Source organism: Rhinoraja longicauda, chromosome 10 (genome assembly GCF_053455715.1).
Source record: "Rhinoraja longicauda isolate Sanriku21f chromosome 10, sRhiLon1.1, whole genome shotgun sequence".
In the NCBI taxonomy this organism is placed as follows: Eukaryota; Metazoa; Chordata; class Chondrichthyes; order Rajiformes; family Arhynchobatidae; genus Rhinoraja; species Rhinoraja longicauda.
In genome coordinates, this window is record NC_135962.1 from 24,976,396 (window position 1) to 24,993,569 (window position 17,174).

The following is a 17,174-nucleotide window of genomic DNA, read 5'->3' on the forward strand; positions in this document are numbered from 1 at the left end:
ATTTCCCTACTGTGGGCAAGCGACTCTGTGCATTTACTCGACCTATTCCTCTAATGATTTTGTACTCCTCTATAAAATCACCCCTCATCCTCCTGAGGATGATTCCCCATCACAAACACTGCTTCATAAAACACCTTGAATGTAAGCAAACACCTCACAACATGTCATAAATAAAAATAAATTATTTAAATAGCAAGCAGAGCAAAGTAGGAAGCAACTTCTTTGCAGTGAATTGTAGATGTAGGCTCAGATCATCCCGCAAACCAACCTCCCTTCCATTGACTCCCTCTACACTTCACGCTGCCTCGGCAAGGCCACCAGCATAATCAAGGCTGAGTCTCACGCCGGACACTCACAGGTTTTCTCCGGGTGCTCCAGTTTCCTCCAGCATTGCAAAGACATGCAGGTTCGTAGGTTAATTGGCTTCTGTAAATTGCCCCTAGTGTGTAGGATAGAACTGGCGTATTGATGATCGGTGCGGACTCGGTGGACCGAAGGGCCTGTTTCCCCACAGTATCTCTAAAGTAAACTAAACTTAACTGTACCCAATATTTAGCATGAAAAATGAGCAGAACTAGTAAGGGAGTAAGAGTTTTATCATAGATTCGGAGAGGGTTGGGCTGAGGATGGGCTGCAGAGAGGTGGTCAGGTCACACTGCCGAGTGCAAAGAGGGATCTGGTGGGGTGGGGCGAAGGTGGGGGGAATGAAGAGGGACGGGGGCGAGGGGGGGGCAATGAAGAGGGACAGAGGCGAGGGAGGGGAAAAGAAGAGGGGCCCAGTGGGGTGGGGTGAGGGGGGGTGGGGAAATGAAGAGGGACCAACATGACATTCATGATTACCCTTGTAACTTTGTCTGCACCAGAAACGTGGTGACTCTTTGGGCACTTTGTGCATTTTTTGCAAAAACAAAGAATTTCACCGTACCAAGGTACACGTGACAATAAAATATCATTGTCATTGGCATTCAATACATTCAAAGCTTTTTAACGCAACAGGCCGAAGATATCGGAACTGATTCCAATTATGTGCATGTTGTGAGATCTCTGGAGATAAAAGGTTTTTCATTATCATGCCTGGAAGGGCTACGGGTGCCTTGTTGATGAGGTTTCATTTTTCGCAGTACACAAAATGCAGCATTTTTAATTGGGTGCAATCCAGCTCAGTTTCTGCCTGCAACATATCTTGCTTAGGCAGCTTACAACCCAGCGGTATGAATATTGATTTCTTTCATTTCAAATAACCCTTGCATTCCCTCTCTCTCTGCCCTTTCCCCACCCTAATCGTCCTCCGAGCTCCACTGTTTGCATCCATACATCGTTTTGTTATCACCTCTTCACAGCCAACAATGGACCATTGTGGGCTCCATCTTTTCTTGCTTATCAGTGCCAGCACTGATTTGTTCTGAACCTTTTCATACCTCCAGTTTCCATCTCCCCTGACTCTCTATCTGAAGAAGGGCGGCACCGTGGCGCAGCGGTAGAGTTGCTGCCTCACAGCGCTTGCAGAACCGGAGACCCGGGTTCGATCCCGACTACAGATGCTATCTGTGTAGAGTTTGTTCGTTCTCCCCATGACCGCATGGGTTTTCTCCGAGATAATAATATATTCCTTTATTCGTCCCACGCCGGGGAAATTTACAGTGTTACAGCAGCAAAGTGGATGGCAAGAGAGCAAGAGATCATTCATTATAAATAAAAGATATATACATTGTCATCAGTTTTCTGTGTGTTCTTAGCTGTTATTGTTGACTCGTCTGCTGGGAGCAGTGCTGGTTGTGCAGTCTCACAGCAGCGGCAAGGAAGGACCTCCTATATCTCTCCTTCACGCACTTGGGGTGAAGGAGTCTGTCACTGAAGGCTTGGGGTGAAGGAGTCTGTCGCTGAAGAAGATCATTGGTTTCCTCCCACCATCCAAACATGTACAGGTATGTAGGCAAAGTTATTTGGTATAAATGTAAAAACTATCCCTAGAGTGTGTAGTATAGTGTTAATGTGTGGGGATCGCTGGTCACTGCAGACTCGGTGGGCCGAAGGGCCTGTTTCCATGCTGTATCTCTAAGCTAAACTAAACTAAAGGGTCTCGACCTGAAACGTCACCTATTCCTTTTCTCCAGAGATGCTGTCTGACTTGCTGAGTTATTCCAGCATTTAGTGTCTATAACCTATTATAATCAATATAATCAATAATTAAGCCCACAGGAAGAGAACATCTTGCAGATACATTTGCAGATGTTTATACATTTGCTTTCCGTAGTTGAACACCCCGAATAGTTTACAGGAATGTTATGAAACAAAATTAAGCAAAATTAAAAAATTACACTCAAACCTAATCATAAGCAGAGTCACAGTAACACTTTTATTTTAACTATATGTAACTAATTTACTTTTCAATCCATTTAAAAGTTCAAAAAGACTATCTGAACCCCTCGTGGTTTTATGTAAAACCTCTAAGTTCATCCATTAATCTCCCAGGCTCCAATTCAAAGTCCTGAGCTATCATACCTTATAACTCAAACTCTCCTGTTCTGGTAACTTCCGTGTGAATTCTTTCTGCATCTTTTCTAGCTTAATGATATCCTACTTCTTGCTGTGTGGCCAAAACTGCACAGTACTGCAAGTGTAATCACTGCAAATGGCTCGCACCATTGCAACAAAATGTCCCAATTTCTCCAGGTAATTAGGAGTGGATGAGAAAGTGGGCTATCATAGAACTGGTGTGAATTGGTGATCGACGGTCAGTGTAGACTCAGTGGGCCGAAGGGCCTGTTTCCACTCTGTATCTCGGAACTGAGCCAAATCTGTTGATATTTATTTTGCAAGGATGTTAAGGAATATGGAACTAAGACAGGTGGATGGAGTTTAGATACAGATCAGGATATATCTAGTAATATGAGCATCTAGAACCAGTGGGCGTAGCCTCAGAATAAAAGGACCTTCAGAATGGAATGGAATGGATTACTTTATTGTCACATGTGATTAGGCACAGTGAAATTCTTTGCTTGTATACCCAATGCATACAAATAGCAGCCACCTACTGCACTGACAAAGCTACAAAGCACGCCGGCTCCTCCTTTTGTTCTCCCCCCCTCACCTCACAGCAGTTCCCCCCACCTCCGAATGGAGATGAGGAGAAATGATTTTAGCCAGAGAATGGTGAATCTGTGGAATTCATTGCACAGATAGTTGTGGAGGTTGTCATGGGTATTTTTAATGCAGAGATTGAGCAGAGGCAGGAGAATGGGGTTGAGAGGGAAAAATAGATCAGCCATGATCGAATGGTGGAGCAGACTCGATGGGCTGAATGGCCCAATTCTACTTCCTTGCCCGATGATCAAGTGTGATCAGTTCTAAAGTCTGAATGGGATCCATGAGCTGAGCGGTGGTTGTATTACTGTACCTAAAAGTCTTGAAATTTAAACATGACTGAATCAATGTGTGAATGAATAGAGCAGCATTTTCGTTAATTATATCAGCTACAATAATCAACCAGTGGATAACCCCAGGAGGAAAAAGATTTACAGCTCTGGGGAAGGCTGCAACATTTGGATTAATTGGATAGTTCTCCTAAAGAGCAAGCACAGGCATAAGGGGGTCAAAGATCCTCCTTCAGTGAAGATGCATTCTATTATTTTTGATTGTACGACTTTTATTAGGTTCTCTCTTCTAAGTTCTGCAAGCATCGCAACATCTACCTTCATTTTAGGTTTCAAACATTGAGGAAATATACTTCACAAAGAATGAAATATGACTAATAAATATTTTTAATTACCTAATTATCTTTTCAGAAGGGAACTAATAAAAGTCACCATCTATTCTTTACTTTTACCGACATGATGGTTTTGTTCTTTAGTATTGTCCAGTTATCATGACTGGCCATAAGAAAATAACAGCAGATGCTGGTACAAATCGATTTATTCACAAAATGCTGGAGTAACTCAGCAGGTCAGGCAGCATCTCGGGAGAGAAGGAATGGGTGACGTTTCGGGTCGAGACCCTTCTTCAGACTGATGTCGGGGGTGGGACAAAGGAAGGATATAGGTGGAGACAGGAAGATAGAGGGAGATCTGGGAAGGAGGAGGGGAAGGGAGGGGCAGAGGAGCTATCTGAAGTTGGAGAAATCGACGTTCATACCACCGGGCCGCAAACTGCCCAGGCGAAATATGAGGTGCTGCTCCTCCAACTTCCGGCGGGCCTCACCATGGCACTGGAGGAGGCCCATGACAGAGAGGTCAGACTGGGAATGGGAGGGGGAGTTAAAGTGCTGGGCCACCGGGAGATCAGTTGCGTTAATGCGGACCGAGCGCAGGTGTTCAGCGAAGCGATCGCCGAGCCTGCGCTTGGTTTCGCCGATATAGATAAGTTGACATCTAGAGCAGCGGATGCAATAGATGAGGTTGGAGGAGGTGCAGGTGAACCTCTGTCTCACCTGGAAAGAATGTTTGGGTCCTTTGATGGAGTTGAGGGGGGAGGTAAAGGGACAGGTGTTGCATCTCGTGCGGTTGCAAGGGAAAGTGCCCGGGGTTAGGGTGGTTTGGGTAGGAAGGGACGAGTGGACCAGGGAGTTGCGGAGGGAACGGTCTCTGCGGAACGCAGAGAGGGGAGGGGATGGGAAGATATGGCCAGTGGTGGGGTCCTGTTGTAGGTGACGGAAATGTTGGTGGATAATATGTTGGATCCGCTGGCTGGTGGGGTGGAAGGTGAGAACGAGGGGGATCCTGTCCTTGTTGCGAGTGTGGGGATGGGGAGCAAGAGCGGAGCTGCGGGATGTAGAAGAGACCCTAGTGAGAGCCTCATCTATAATGGAGGAGGGGAAGCCCCGTTTTCTGAAAAACGAGGACATCTCGGAAGCCCTAGTGTGAAACACCTCATCCCGGGCGCAGATGCGGCGTAGACGGAGGAATTGAGAGTAGGGGATAGACTTTTTGCAGGGGACCGGGTGGGAAGAAGTGTAGTCCAGATAGCTGTGCGAGTCGGTGGGCTTGTAATAAATGTCCGTCACTAGTTTTTCTCCTGTGATGGAGATGGTGAGGTCCAGAAACGGGAGGGAGATGTCAGAGATAGTCCAGGTATATTTAAGGGCAGGATGGAAATTGGAGGTGAAGTGTATAAAGTCAGTGAGTTCTGCATGGGTGTAAGAGGTAGCACCAATGCAGTCGTCGATGTAGCGGAGGTAGAGTTCGGGGATGGGGCCAGTGTACGTCTGGAACAGGGATTGTTCGACGTACCCAACAAAGAGGCAGGCGTAGCTTGGGCCCATGCGAGTGCCCATAGCCACGCCTCTGGTTTGGAGGAAGTGGGAGGAGTCAAAGGAGAAGTTGTTGAGGGTTATCATGACTGGCCATATTGCCAGGATGGCACAGTGGCACAGTGGAAGATTTGCTGTCTGACAGCCCCAGACACTCAGGTTCAATCTTGACTATGGGTGCTGTCTGTACGGAGTTTGTATGTTCCCCCTGTGACCATGTGGGTTTTCGTCGGGTGCTCCTGTTTCCTCTTACATGTAGGATAGAAGCTGTGTACGGGGTGGTCGCATGTCGGCGTGGATTCGTTGCGTCGAAGGGCCTGTTACCACGCTGTATCTTTAAACTAAACCAAACTAAACAGTAAATATTCTAGCTGAAGTTACATCTTTCAGATGTTTGTTGGAAATTATTGGCCCTTAGGTATTCTTAATACAGTTGTAAGCCTTTTCTGGATTTAAGTGCTACACTTGAAAATAACTATCTATATACACATTTCTGATCAAATCAATCTGTGTGGTTACCACGACCAATCTTTCCAGGTGATCAAATGATTCCCAGTATTTGAACTGAATTAATCGTGGGATGAAATATTGAGTACAGTGAATTTTCTTTGAAAAACAATCCACCCTTTGATTGCCAATTGAACTGAAATGGATTGCAAGCAAAATCGAACTGTTTTATCTTTCTTTCAGGCAAAATGGATTTCACATAGGTCCAGTATCCTCGAGCAATAGAAATGGGGGTGATCAGGTCTTTTTGGATAATCACAAGGGTTTGCAAAGCCTTGTCATATTCTGATTTGTATTTATTCTGATACTTTAGACTTTAGACTTTAGAGATATAGCTTGGAAACAGCTTCTTCATTCCATCGAGTCTGTGCCGACCAGCGATTACCCTGTACACCAGCACAATCCCACACACTGTGGACAATTTACAATTTACAGAAGACAATTAACCTATAAACCTGCACATCCTTGGATTATGGGAGGAAAAAGGAGATCCCAGAGAAAACCCACATGGTCACCGGGCGAACGTACAAACTCCATTCAAACAGCTTCCGCAGTCAGGATTGAACCCGGGTCTCTAGCGCTGTAAGGTAACAACTCTAGTGCTGCACCACTGTATCAGCCTTATACTTATGCTTTTGCTACTTTTACTTTGGTTCTGCAGTAACAATGTAAAATCGGCAAGCCAGATCACAAGCCAGCCAACTAATGATGAACTTTTCACAGAGGTTGAATTATTCTGAAAGCAAGATGCAGCTAGTTGATATTTTTCCTACTGGTATACTTTTGAATTTCAAAACAGTTGTCAGTAAGATTTAATTGGGAAAGTAATTAAATTATTGTCTAATTATTTCACTCATGTTTTTTTGCTCCACTTAATAATAAATCTTGATGTGCAGCCAATTGTGAGTTGTTAGAGTAGATGACTAAGGAAAGTCTTTATGACTAAAGAGGCGGGAAGGGGATTCCTGAGTGGAGGCTCTTGACAGATTAAGTCCAATATCGGAGCAATTAGCACAAGACTAAGACATAAAGGAGCAAAATTTTGTACATCACATAGCGGGAGAATTAGGCCATTTGGCCCATCAAGTCTATCACTGTTCAAGAGTCAAGAGTGTTTTATTATTATAACCGGACAATTAAATTCTTAGTTGCAGCAGCACAACAGATATACGTAGATTCGTAGTCATAAAGTCATACAGCATGGAAACAGGCCCTTCAGCCCAACTTGCCTGCACTGACCAGGATGCCCTATCTACACTAGTCCCACCTGCTTGTGTTAGGCCCATATCCTTCTAAACCTGTCCAATCCATGTAAACATAGTACTCAGTAGAATCCATAGTAACAACAAAAGGAAGTTCAATATATAATATGCATTGAGCAAAGACAAAAACAATGCCCCCCAAGTTCCTATTGCAAATGAGGCAATTGGTAGTCGGGAGTTTATTTGGAGTTTGTAGTGACCTATAGCCTGATGGTTGTTGCTCATAAGCTAACAGCATAATTTTACTCATGGAAAGACACTCACATTCATGAGGCTGCAAGCTTAATGTCTTGACAATGATGAACTATATATATATGCAGAAATTCAACGGGACAGGCAGCATTTCTGGAGAGAAGGAACGACACCCATTCCTTCGCTCCAGAGATGCCGCCTGTCCCGCTGAGTTACTACAGCGATTTGTGTCTATCTTTAGTGTAAACCAGCATCTGTAGTTCCGTCCTACACACCAAGTCTATCCAACCTCTCCCTGCAGCTGAAACCCTCTAATCCAAGCACCAAATGAGGAGGCAAAAGGGTTATTTTTCTTATTTCTGGTCAATATGCATCAAAACTTCCATAACTTATTTTGTTCACTAATATAAACTCATGAACAGAGTAAAATAGCCAAATGGTAAACTCGACTGAATGCCTTCAATTAGTCTATGAGTCAAATGAACCTATTAAAACGCTAATAGAAATAATTGCAATGATTTGATTCAGTAATATAGGTTTTTGCCTCCGAGAGATAATGATAAAGAATAATGTGATAAATTTCATTTTAAGATGTCTGTTCACGTTAAGATTAAGTTCCTGTTGTGCACTGGCATTATTGTGCCAATGATTGCATCTGTTCAGATAAAACATAATTTCAATCAAAGTCAGCGCTTTCTGGCTTAGATGCAAAGCTAACAGTCGGTCAGATGGTGCACAGCATTGAAGGCAGGAAAATTAGAGTATTGAAATATACGTTTTCAATGAATTCAGCTAGTATTGAGTACAAGAAGCCAAACCTCGTCAAAAGATTTTATGAAGCTGCCAGCAGTTATCATCCTGTGAGTTGATAATACATTTCTCATTGGTTACTTTAGACTTTAGATACAGCGCGGAAACTGAGCCTTCAGCCCACCACGTCTGCATTGATCAGCGATCGTCCTGTACACTAACACTATCCTACACAATCAGGACAATTTACAAATTTTACTGAATCCAATTAACCTACAAACGTCTACGTCTTTGGAATGTGGGAGAAAACCAGAGCATCCAGAGAAAAGCCACCCGGTCACGGGGAGAACGTACAAACTCCGTACAGACAGCTGCTGTAGTCAGGGTCAAACCCAGGTCTCTGGTGCTCTCAGTCTCTCCCTCTCTCCCTCTCTCCCTCTCTCCCTCTCTCCCTCTCTCCCTCTCTCCCTCTCTCCCTCTCTCCCTCTCTCCCTCTCTCCCTCTCTCCCTCTCTCCCTCTCTCCCTCTCTCCCTCTCTCCCTCTCTCCCTCTCTCCCTCTCTCCCTCTCTCCCTCTCTCCCTCTCTCCCTCTCTCCCTCTCTCCCTCTCTCCCTCTCTCCCTCTCCCCCTCCCCCTCCCCCTCCCCCTCCCCCTCCCCCTCCCCCTCCCCCTCCCCCTCCCCCTCCCCCTCTCCCTCTCCCTCTCCCTCTCCCTCTCCCTCTCCCTCTCCCTCTCCCTCTCCCTCTCCCTCTCCCTCTCCCTCTCCCTCTCCCTCTCCCTCTCCCTCTCCCTCTCCCTCTCCCTCTCCCTCTCCCTCTCCCTCTCCCTCCCCCTCTCCCCCTCCCCCCCTCCCCCTCCTTCACTGATGCTGTGCAAGCTGCGACATATTCCCTGCATTTTCTGGTTTCATTTGTACCTCAATGGAAATGCCTAAATTTACCACCTGACAGTACATAGTCGGTTCATTCTTTCCTTGTAGCTGGGAAAATTTTGTCGCCACTTGCTGCTTGGTCCCCCGCGAATTTTAGCAACCTTTAGGGTATTTCTACAATGGATCGTACACTTGGAGATCCGCACAGGTAACCAGAGGAAGCAAATGACCTGTTAAAAGCTGAATAAATAATGGACAATGCTTCCCGCTGCTGCGCACAGATGCAACCGGGCAAGGTTAAATGATGCTGTTAGCTGGTGCTTGCAGGTCCAAAGCACCATGGTTGCAGTGTAGCACATGTGGCTTAATCTACATATCATATCATATCATATCATATATATACAGCCGGAAACAGGCCTTTTCGGCCCACCAAGTCCGTGCCGCCCAGCGATCCCCGTACATTAACACTATCCTACACCCACTAGGGACAATTTTTACATTTACCCAGCCAATTAAACCTACATACCTGTACGTCTTTGGAGTGTGGGAGGAAACCGAAGATCTCAGAGAAAACCCACGCAGGTCACGGGGAGAACGTACAAACTCCTTACAGTGCAGCACCCGTAGTCAGGATCGAACCTGAGTCTCCGGCGCTGCATTCGCTGTAAAGCAGCAACTCTACCGCTGCGCTACCGTGCCGCCCTCAGATACATGAGCTCTGCAGCAACTTGTGCCTTGGCTGTGTAGAGACACACCAGATATTACTTTGGGGCCAATGCTGTATTGCAACATTCCCTCAAACAAAACACAGGCTCAAAACCAAGTTTCCGTGCCTATGATTTTAGTTTTTTGACAAAGCCTTGTTTGATGCGGCACAATGGCACAGTCTTTACAGAGCCAGAGACCCGGGTTCGATCCTGATCACGGGTGCTGTCTGTTCAGAGTTTGTATGTTCTCCCTGTGACCACATGGGTTTTCTCTGGGTGCTCCGGTTTCCTCCCACACTCCAAAGATGTGCATGTTTTGAGGATGTAACTAGGAAAATTGACAGGGGAGAGTCGGTGGATGTGGTGTACCTCGACTTTCAGAAAGCCTTCGACAAGGTCCCACATCGGAGATTAGTGGGCAAAATTAGAGCACATGGTATTGGGGGTAGGGTACTGACATGGATAGAAAATTGGTTGACAGACAGAAAGCAAAGAGTGGGGATAAATGGGTCCCTTTCGGAATGGCAGGCAGTGACCAGTGGGGTACCACAAGGTTCGGTGCTGGGACCCCAGCTATTTACGATATACATTAATGACTTAGATGAAGGGATTAAAAGTACCATTAGCAAATTTGCAGATGATACTAAGCTGGGGGGTAGTGTGAATTGTGAGGAAGATGCAATAAGGCTGCAGGGTGACTTGGACAAGTTGTGTGAGTGGGCGGATACATGGCAGATGCAGTTTAATGTAGATAAGTGTGAGGTTATTCACTTTGGAAGTAAGAATAGAAAGGCAGATTATTATCTGAATGGTGTCAAGTTAGGAAGAGGGGATGTTCAACGAGATCTGGGTGTCCTAGTGCATCAGTCACTGAAAGGAAGCATGCAGGTACAGCAGGCAGTGAAGAAAGCCAATGGAATGTTGGCCTTCATAACAAGAGGAGTTGAGTATAGGAGCAAAGAGGTCCTTCTACAGTTGTACCGGGCCCTGTGAGACCGCACCTGGAGTGCTGTGTGCAGTTTTGGTCTCCAAATTTGAGGAAGGATATTCTTGTTATTGAGGGCGTGCAGCATAGGTTCACTAAGTTAATTCCCGGAATGGCGGGACTGTCGTATGTTGAAAGGCTGGAGCAATTAGGCTTGTATACACTGGAATTTAGAAGAATGAGGGGGGATCTTATTGAAACATATAAGATAATTAGGGGATTGGACACATTAGAGGCAGGAAACATGTTCCCAATGTTGGGGGAGTCCAGAACAAGGGGCCACAGTTTAAGAATAAGGGGTAGGCAATTTAGAACGGAGATGAGGAAGAACTTTTTCAGTCAGAGAGTGGTGAAGGTGTGGAATTCTCTGCCTCAGAAGGCAGTGGAGGCCAGTTTGTTGGATGCTTTCAAGAGAGAGCTGGATAGAGCTCTTAAGGATAGCGGAGTGAGGGGGTATGGGGAGAAGGCAGGAACGGGGTACTGATTGAGAGTGATCAGCCATGATCGCATTGAATGGCGGTGCTGGCTCGAAGGGCTGAATGGCCTACTCCTGCACCTATTGTCTATTGTCTATTGTCTATTGTCTATTGTAGGTTAATTGACTTCAGTAAAATTTGGAAATTGTCCCTAGTGTGTAGGATAGTGTTAGTGTTAGTTTTTGCGGACTCGGTGGACCGAAGATCTTGTGGCTGCACTGTATCTCTAAACTAAACTAAACACTTTGTGTCATTTTTGGTAGATCAGTATCTGCAGTTCCTTGTTTCTTTAAGTTAAAATAATTCATTAACAAAAGTTTTAAAATTTCATAAAGTCAAGGTTAAATTAAAAACATAAATATCATGAACAACCATTTTAGAAAATGAAGTTATCTTTTATTTAAAAGCATGACATTTAGAAATTTGCATGAGTGATGATGCATACTTATTTTTCTTTAAATGACCCAGAGACTGTGAGTCATTGTAACATTGGAATATTGTCCTGTGCTACAATACAAAAGGTGTTCTGGTATTTTTACTACTGATAACAGATGAAAAATGTAATGATTTACTATCAGATTTTGAAGATTACATTGGAAATGGGTGCAACATAGCACACTGTCTTGATTTGACCCAGACTGAGGAAGGGTTCCAACCCAAAACATCACCTATCCATGTTCAGAAATGCTTCCTGACCCATTGGGTTACTCCAGCACTTTGTGTCCTTTTATCACCAAGATCAGCATTTGGATTTGTTGGAGCAAATGGAAAGGCCAGCAGAGTTGGTGTTCAAAGTAATGGGTAACTTGTTAAAACTGGTGCACACCAGAAGATCATACCAACCATAAATTCTCAGCTGGCAACAAACATGAAACTTGATTAATAATATAACTAGGTCTTTATTACAGAATGGAAGTTACAGAGAGAGTTAATTAGGTGACAAACGTGGTTTAGTTTAATTTTTAGTTTGGTTTAGAGATACAGCATGGAAACAGTTCCTTCAGCCCACCGAGTCCACGCTGACCAGCAATCACTAAAACTATCCCACAAACTAGGGACAATTTACAAATATACCAAGCCAATTACCTAAAAACTTGTGTCTTTGGAGTGTGGGAGGAAACCAGAGATCCTGGAGAAAACCTATTCGGTCAATAGACAATAGACAATAGACAATAGGTGCAGGAGTAGGCCATTCGGCCCTTCGAGCCAGCACCACCATTCAATGTGATCATGGCTGATCATTCTCAATCAGTACCCCGTTCCTGCTTTCTCCCCATACCCCCTGACTCCACTATCCTTAAGAGCTCTATCTAGCTCTCTCTTGAATGCATTTAGAAAATTGGCCTCCACTGCCCTCTGAGGCAGAGAATTCCACATATTCACAACTCTCTGAATGAAAAGGTTTTTCCTCATCTCTGTTCTAAATGGCCTACCCCTTATTCTTAAACTGTGGCCCCTGGTTCTGGACTCCCCCAACATTGGGAACATGTTTCCTGCCTCTAATGTGTCCAACCCCTTAATAATCTTATACGTTTCGATAAGATCCCCTCTCATCCTTCTAAATTCCAGTGTATACAAGCCTAGTCGCTCCAGTCTTTCAACATATGACAGTCCCGCCATTCCGGGAATTAACCTTGTAAACCTACGCTGCACGCCCTCAATAGCAAGAATATCCTTCCTCAAATTTGGAGACCAAAACTGCACACAGTACTCCAGGTGCGGTCTCACTGGGGCCATGTACAACTGCAGAAGGACCTCTTTGCTCCTATACTCAACTCCTCTTGTTATGAAGGCCAACATTCCATTGGCTTTCTTCACTGCCTGCTGTACCTGCATGCTTCCTTTCAGTGACTGATGCACTAGGATACCCAGATCACGTTGTACGTCCCCTTTTCCTAACTTGACACCATTCAGATAATAATCTGCCTTCCTATTCTTACCACCAAAGTGGATAACCTCACACTTATCCACATTAAACTGCATCTGCCAAGCATCCGCCCACTAACACAACCTGTCCAAGTCACCCTGCAACCTCATAGCATCTTCCTCACAGTTCACACTGCCACCCAGCTTTGTATCATCTGCAAATTTGCTAATGGTACTTTTAATCCCTTCATCCAAGTCATTGATGTATATTGTAAATAGCTGCGGTCCCAACACCGAGCCTTGCAGTACCCCACTAATCACTGCCTGCCATTCTGAAAGGGACCCATTTATCCCCACTCTTTGCTTTCTGTCTGTCAACCAACTTTCTATCCATGTCAGTACCCTACCTCCAATACCATGTGCTCTAATTTTGCCCACCAATCTCCTATGTGGGACCTTGTCGAAGGCTTTCTGAAAGTCGAGGTACACCACATCCACCGGCTCTCCCCTGTCAATTTTCCTAGTTACATCCTCAAAAAATTCCAGTAGATTAGTCAAGCATGATTTTCCCTTCGTAAATCCATGCTGACTCGGAACGATCCTGTTACTGCTATCCAAATGCTCAGCAATTTCGTCTTTTATAATCGACTCCAGCATCTTCCCCACCACTGATGTCAGACTAACTGGTCTATAATTTCCCGTTTTCTCTCTCCCTCCTTTCTTGAAAAGTGGGATAACATTAGCTACCCTCCAATCCACAGGAACTGACCCGGAATCTATAGAACATTGGAAAATAATCACTAATGCGTCCACAATTTCTAGAGCCACCTCCTTAAACACCCTGGGATGCAGACCATCAGGCCCTAGGGATTTATCAGCCTTTAGTCCCATCAGTCTACCCAAAACTTTTTCCTGCCTAATGTGGATTTCCTCCAGTTCCTCTGTCACCCTAGGATCTTTGGTCACTAGAACATCTGGGAGATTGTTTGTATCCTCCTTGGTGAAGACAGATCCAAAGTACCGGTTCAACTCGTCTGCCATTTCCTTGTTCCCCATAATAAATTCCCCTGCGTCTGTCTTCAATGGACCCACATTTGCCTTGACTATTTTTTTCCTCTTTACATACCTAAAAAAGCTTTTACTATCCTCCTTTATATTATTTGCTAGTTTATCCTCGTACCTCATCTTTTCTCCCCGTATTGCCTTTTTAGTTATCTTCTGTTGCTCTTTAAAAGAGTCCCAATCCTCTGGCTTCCCACTCTTTTTTGCTATGTTATACTTCTTCCCTTTTATTTTTATGCTGTCCTTGACTTCCCTTGTCAGCCACGGGTGCCTCTTACTCCCCTTAGAATCTTTCCTCCCCTTTGGGATAAATTGATCCTGCAACTTCTGCATTATTCCCAGGAATACCTGCCATTGCTGTTCCACAGTCTTCCCTGCTAGGGCCTCCTTCCAGTCAATTTTGGCCAGCTCCTGCCTCATGCCTCTGTAATCCCCTTTGCTATACTGTAATACTGACACCTCCGATTTTCCCTTCTCCCTCTCAATTTGTAGAGTAAAACTTATCATATTGTGGTCACTGCCTCCTAATGGCTCTTTTACCTCGAGTCCCCTTATTAGGTCAGGCTCTTTACATAACACTAAATCCAGAATTGCCTTCTCCCTGGTAGGCTCCAGTACAAGCTGTTCTAAGAATCCATCTCGGAGACACTCCACAAACTCTCTTTCCTGGGGTCCATTACCAACCTGATTTTCCCAGTCTACCTGCATGTTGAAATCTCCCATGACCACCATAGCATTACATTTGTGACATGCCAATTTTAGCTCCTGATTCAACTTGCACAGGAGAACGTACAAACTCTGTGCAGGCAGCACAAGTCATCAGGATCGAACCTGGGTCTCTGGCGCTGTAAGGCAGCAACTCTACCGCTGTGTCACCGTGCCACCCTTGATTACAGAATAAAATGATTACCTACAAGTTTAACTTACTTGACAGTAGATCCAATTTTCTGTTTGTAATGATGGATGCTCGCTATAACATAATCAATGAAGTCACTGAAACTTGGGTGTCACCACTGCTGCATTCCATGACTCTAGTTTCAGGCTTTATCTGCAGTTCCCTGTCACCACATTAGCAAATCTGTTTTTCTAGTTATTAGTCCCCACTATTCTTTCTGCGACAACAGATTGCTGCCTTTAACTGTGAACTTGCTTACTCCAAACATTGCTGTCAGGTTACCTGTAATATTGCCCATTGTTTCTCACTTCAGATTCTGTGCAATTATTGTTTTCATTGGCAGGGAACAATATCCAGTAATGAAACACACGACAAATTGCCCAGTTTCCTGAAACCATCCTATAAATTCTATCAGTGACAAAAACGTTACAACCTGCTCCAACACTAGATTTGATCTGAAGGAACTTTGTAATTAAGCAACATAATAAAATGAAACCAAATGAAGTATGTCTAATATTAATTAGAAATAAATCACAAACACTTCAAACTTCTCGTTGTCCAGAACAAAAGGTTGTGTCTTTGTTAAATTAAATCATAATCCAGATGCTCTCAGCAACATTAATTTTGCTAGCAGCTGCAAGCAACGTGTGACAATTATTCATCAGACATACTCGATAGATTGAAAGGCCTGTTTCTGTGCTGTATCTAAAGTCTATAGGTTTGTAGGGTAATTTGCTTCTGTAAATTGTCATTAGTATGTTGGATAAACTAGTGTATGGTGATCGCTGGTTAGTGTGGATTCGGTGGGCCGAAGGGCCTGTTTCCGTGCTATATCTCTAAAGTAAAGTCTAAAGGTTTATAGGTTATTTGACTTCTGTAAATTGTCCTTCGTGTGTACGATAGAACTAATGTATGGTGATCGCTGGTCGGCGTGAACTTAGTGGGGCAAAGGGCTTGTTTCCACGCTATATCCCTTAAGTAAACTAAACTTGCAGCATTCTTGCTCTGTGTTCCACTAATCTCTCTCCTCTTTTCCAACTTGAGCATTTGAGATGTCGAACATGACGAACATGACATTTAAGAGAATTATTCCAGGAATGATGAGCATTGGAAGGCACTGGGCCTGGAGTCGCTGGAGTTTAGAAGGATGAGGGGGGACCTCATTGAAATTTAGCGAATGGTGACAGGCTGGGATAGAATAAATGTGGAGAGGATGTTTCCACTACTGACCACTTGTGAACTTATGAAATAAAAAGGTGACATCCCAGCACAGTACAGCTAGCATTCCAGTGGCATATTTGTGTTAGGAACATGGTGCACGAGTCACTCATGCTAAGTATGTAGTCGCCTCCCACTGTGTTCATTCCAGATAATTGCTTGTGGAACTTCTGGGGAAAACCCAGATAGTTGGCTGACAGTATCCCCTTGTGAGCAGTTGTCTTCCGAACCCTGAGACAATTAGTACTGCTTTTCAAAGACCAATTTTGAACAATTGCCATCAGCGAGCCTTCTTCATTTGTGAAATTAGTTAACCATCGGCCGAGGATGATATAACTTCCATTCAAAAGCAAACTTTTAACCCTTTAAAATGACTATTACAGGACTGTCAGAGTCATCGAGACATCCAACATCGAAACAGGCCCTTCAACCTGATTAGTAAAGATGTCATGGGTCATGGGGAGAAGGCAGGAGAATGGGGTTGAGAGGGAAAGGTAGATCAGCCATGATTGAATGGCGGAGTAGACTTGATGGGCCGAGTTTCCTAATTCTGCTCCTAGAACTTACGAACGTATGAACTTATGAACCTATGAACCCATCTGATCCCGAACCCACCCAACAAGCCCAAGCCCAGCCCCTGCTTGCCCCATGAACCGGGAATCAGAGAAGAGATGGAGGGAGATGGCAATGGTAGCAGACACTGGACATAGGGTCCAGTGAGAAGAACCAGGCGGTCACTTTCCACGCCTTTGAGGTCGGCTGCAGGAGGCGCCCCCCCGGGAACAAGGGCTGAAGAGGACCAGGGAAGGAGAGAGACTTTGGTTTGCGGGACGACAGGGGTGGAGGCGACAGCTACAATGGGCTTTTGTGGCCAGCTGCAGCTGGGACTGTAAAATGGTGTAAAAATGGCGCCTCTTGCATATGGACTCAGTGGACAGTTCTGTACATTCTGTACTAACCGGGGCATTGTAGTTACATATGGGGATAGTCTTGCTGATCTGTATGCAATAGAAGTATTTCACTCTACTTTGGTGCACATGATAATAAAGAAACCATTGAAACCATTGAAACTCTCTGGCCTGCCCCTCAACCACCCATTTAGAATAATCCTATATATTCCCATGTTTTATTCTGGTCA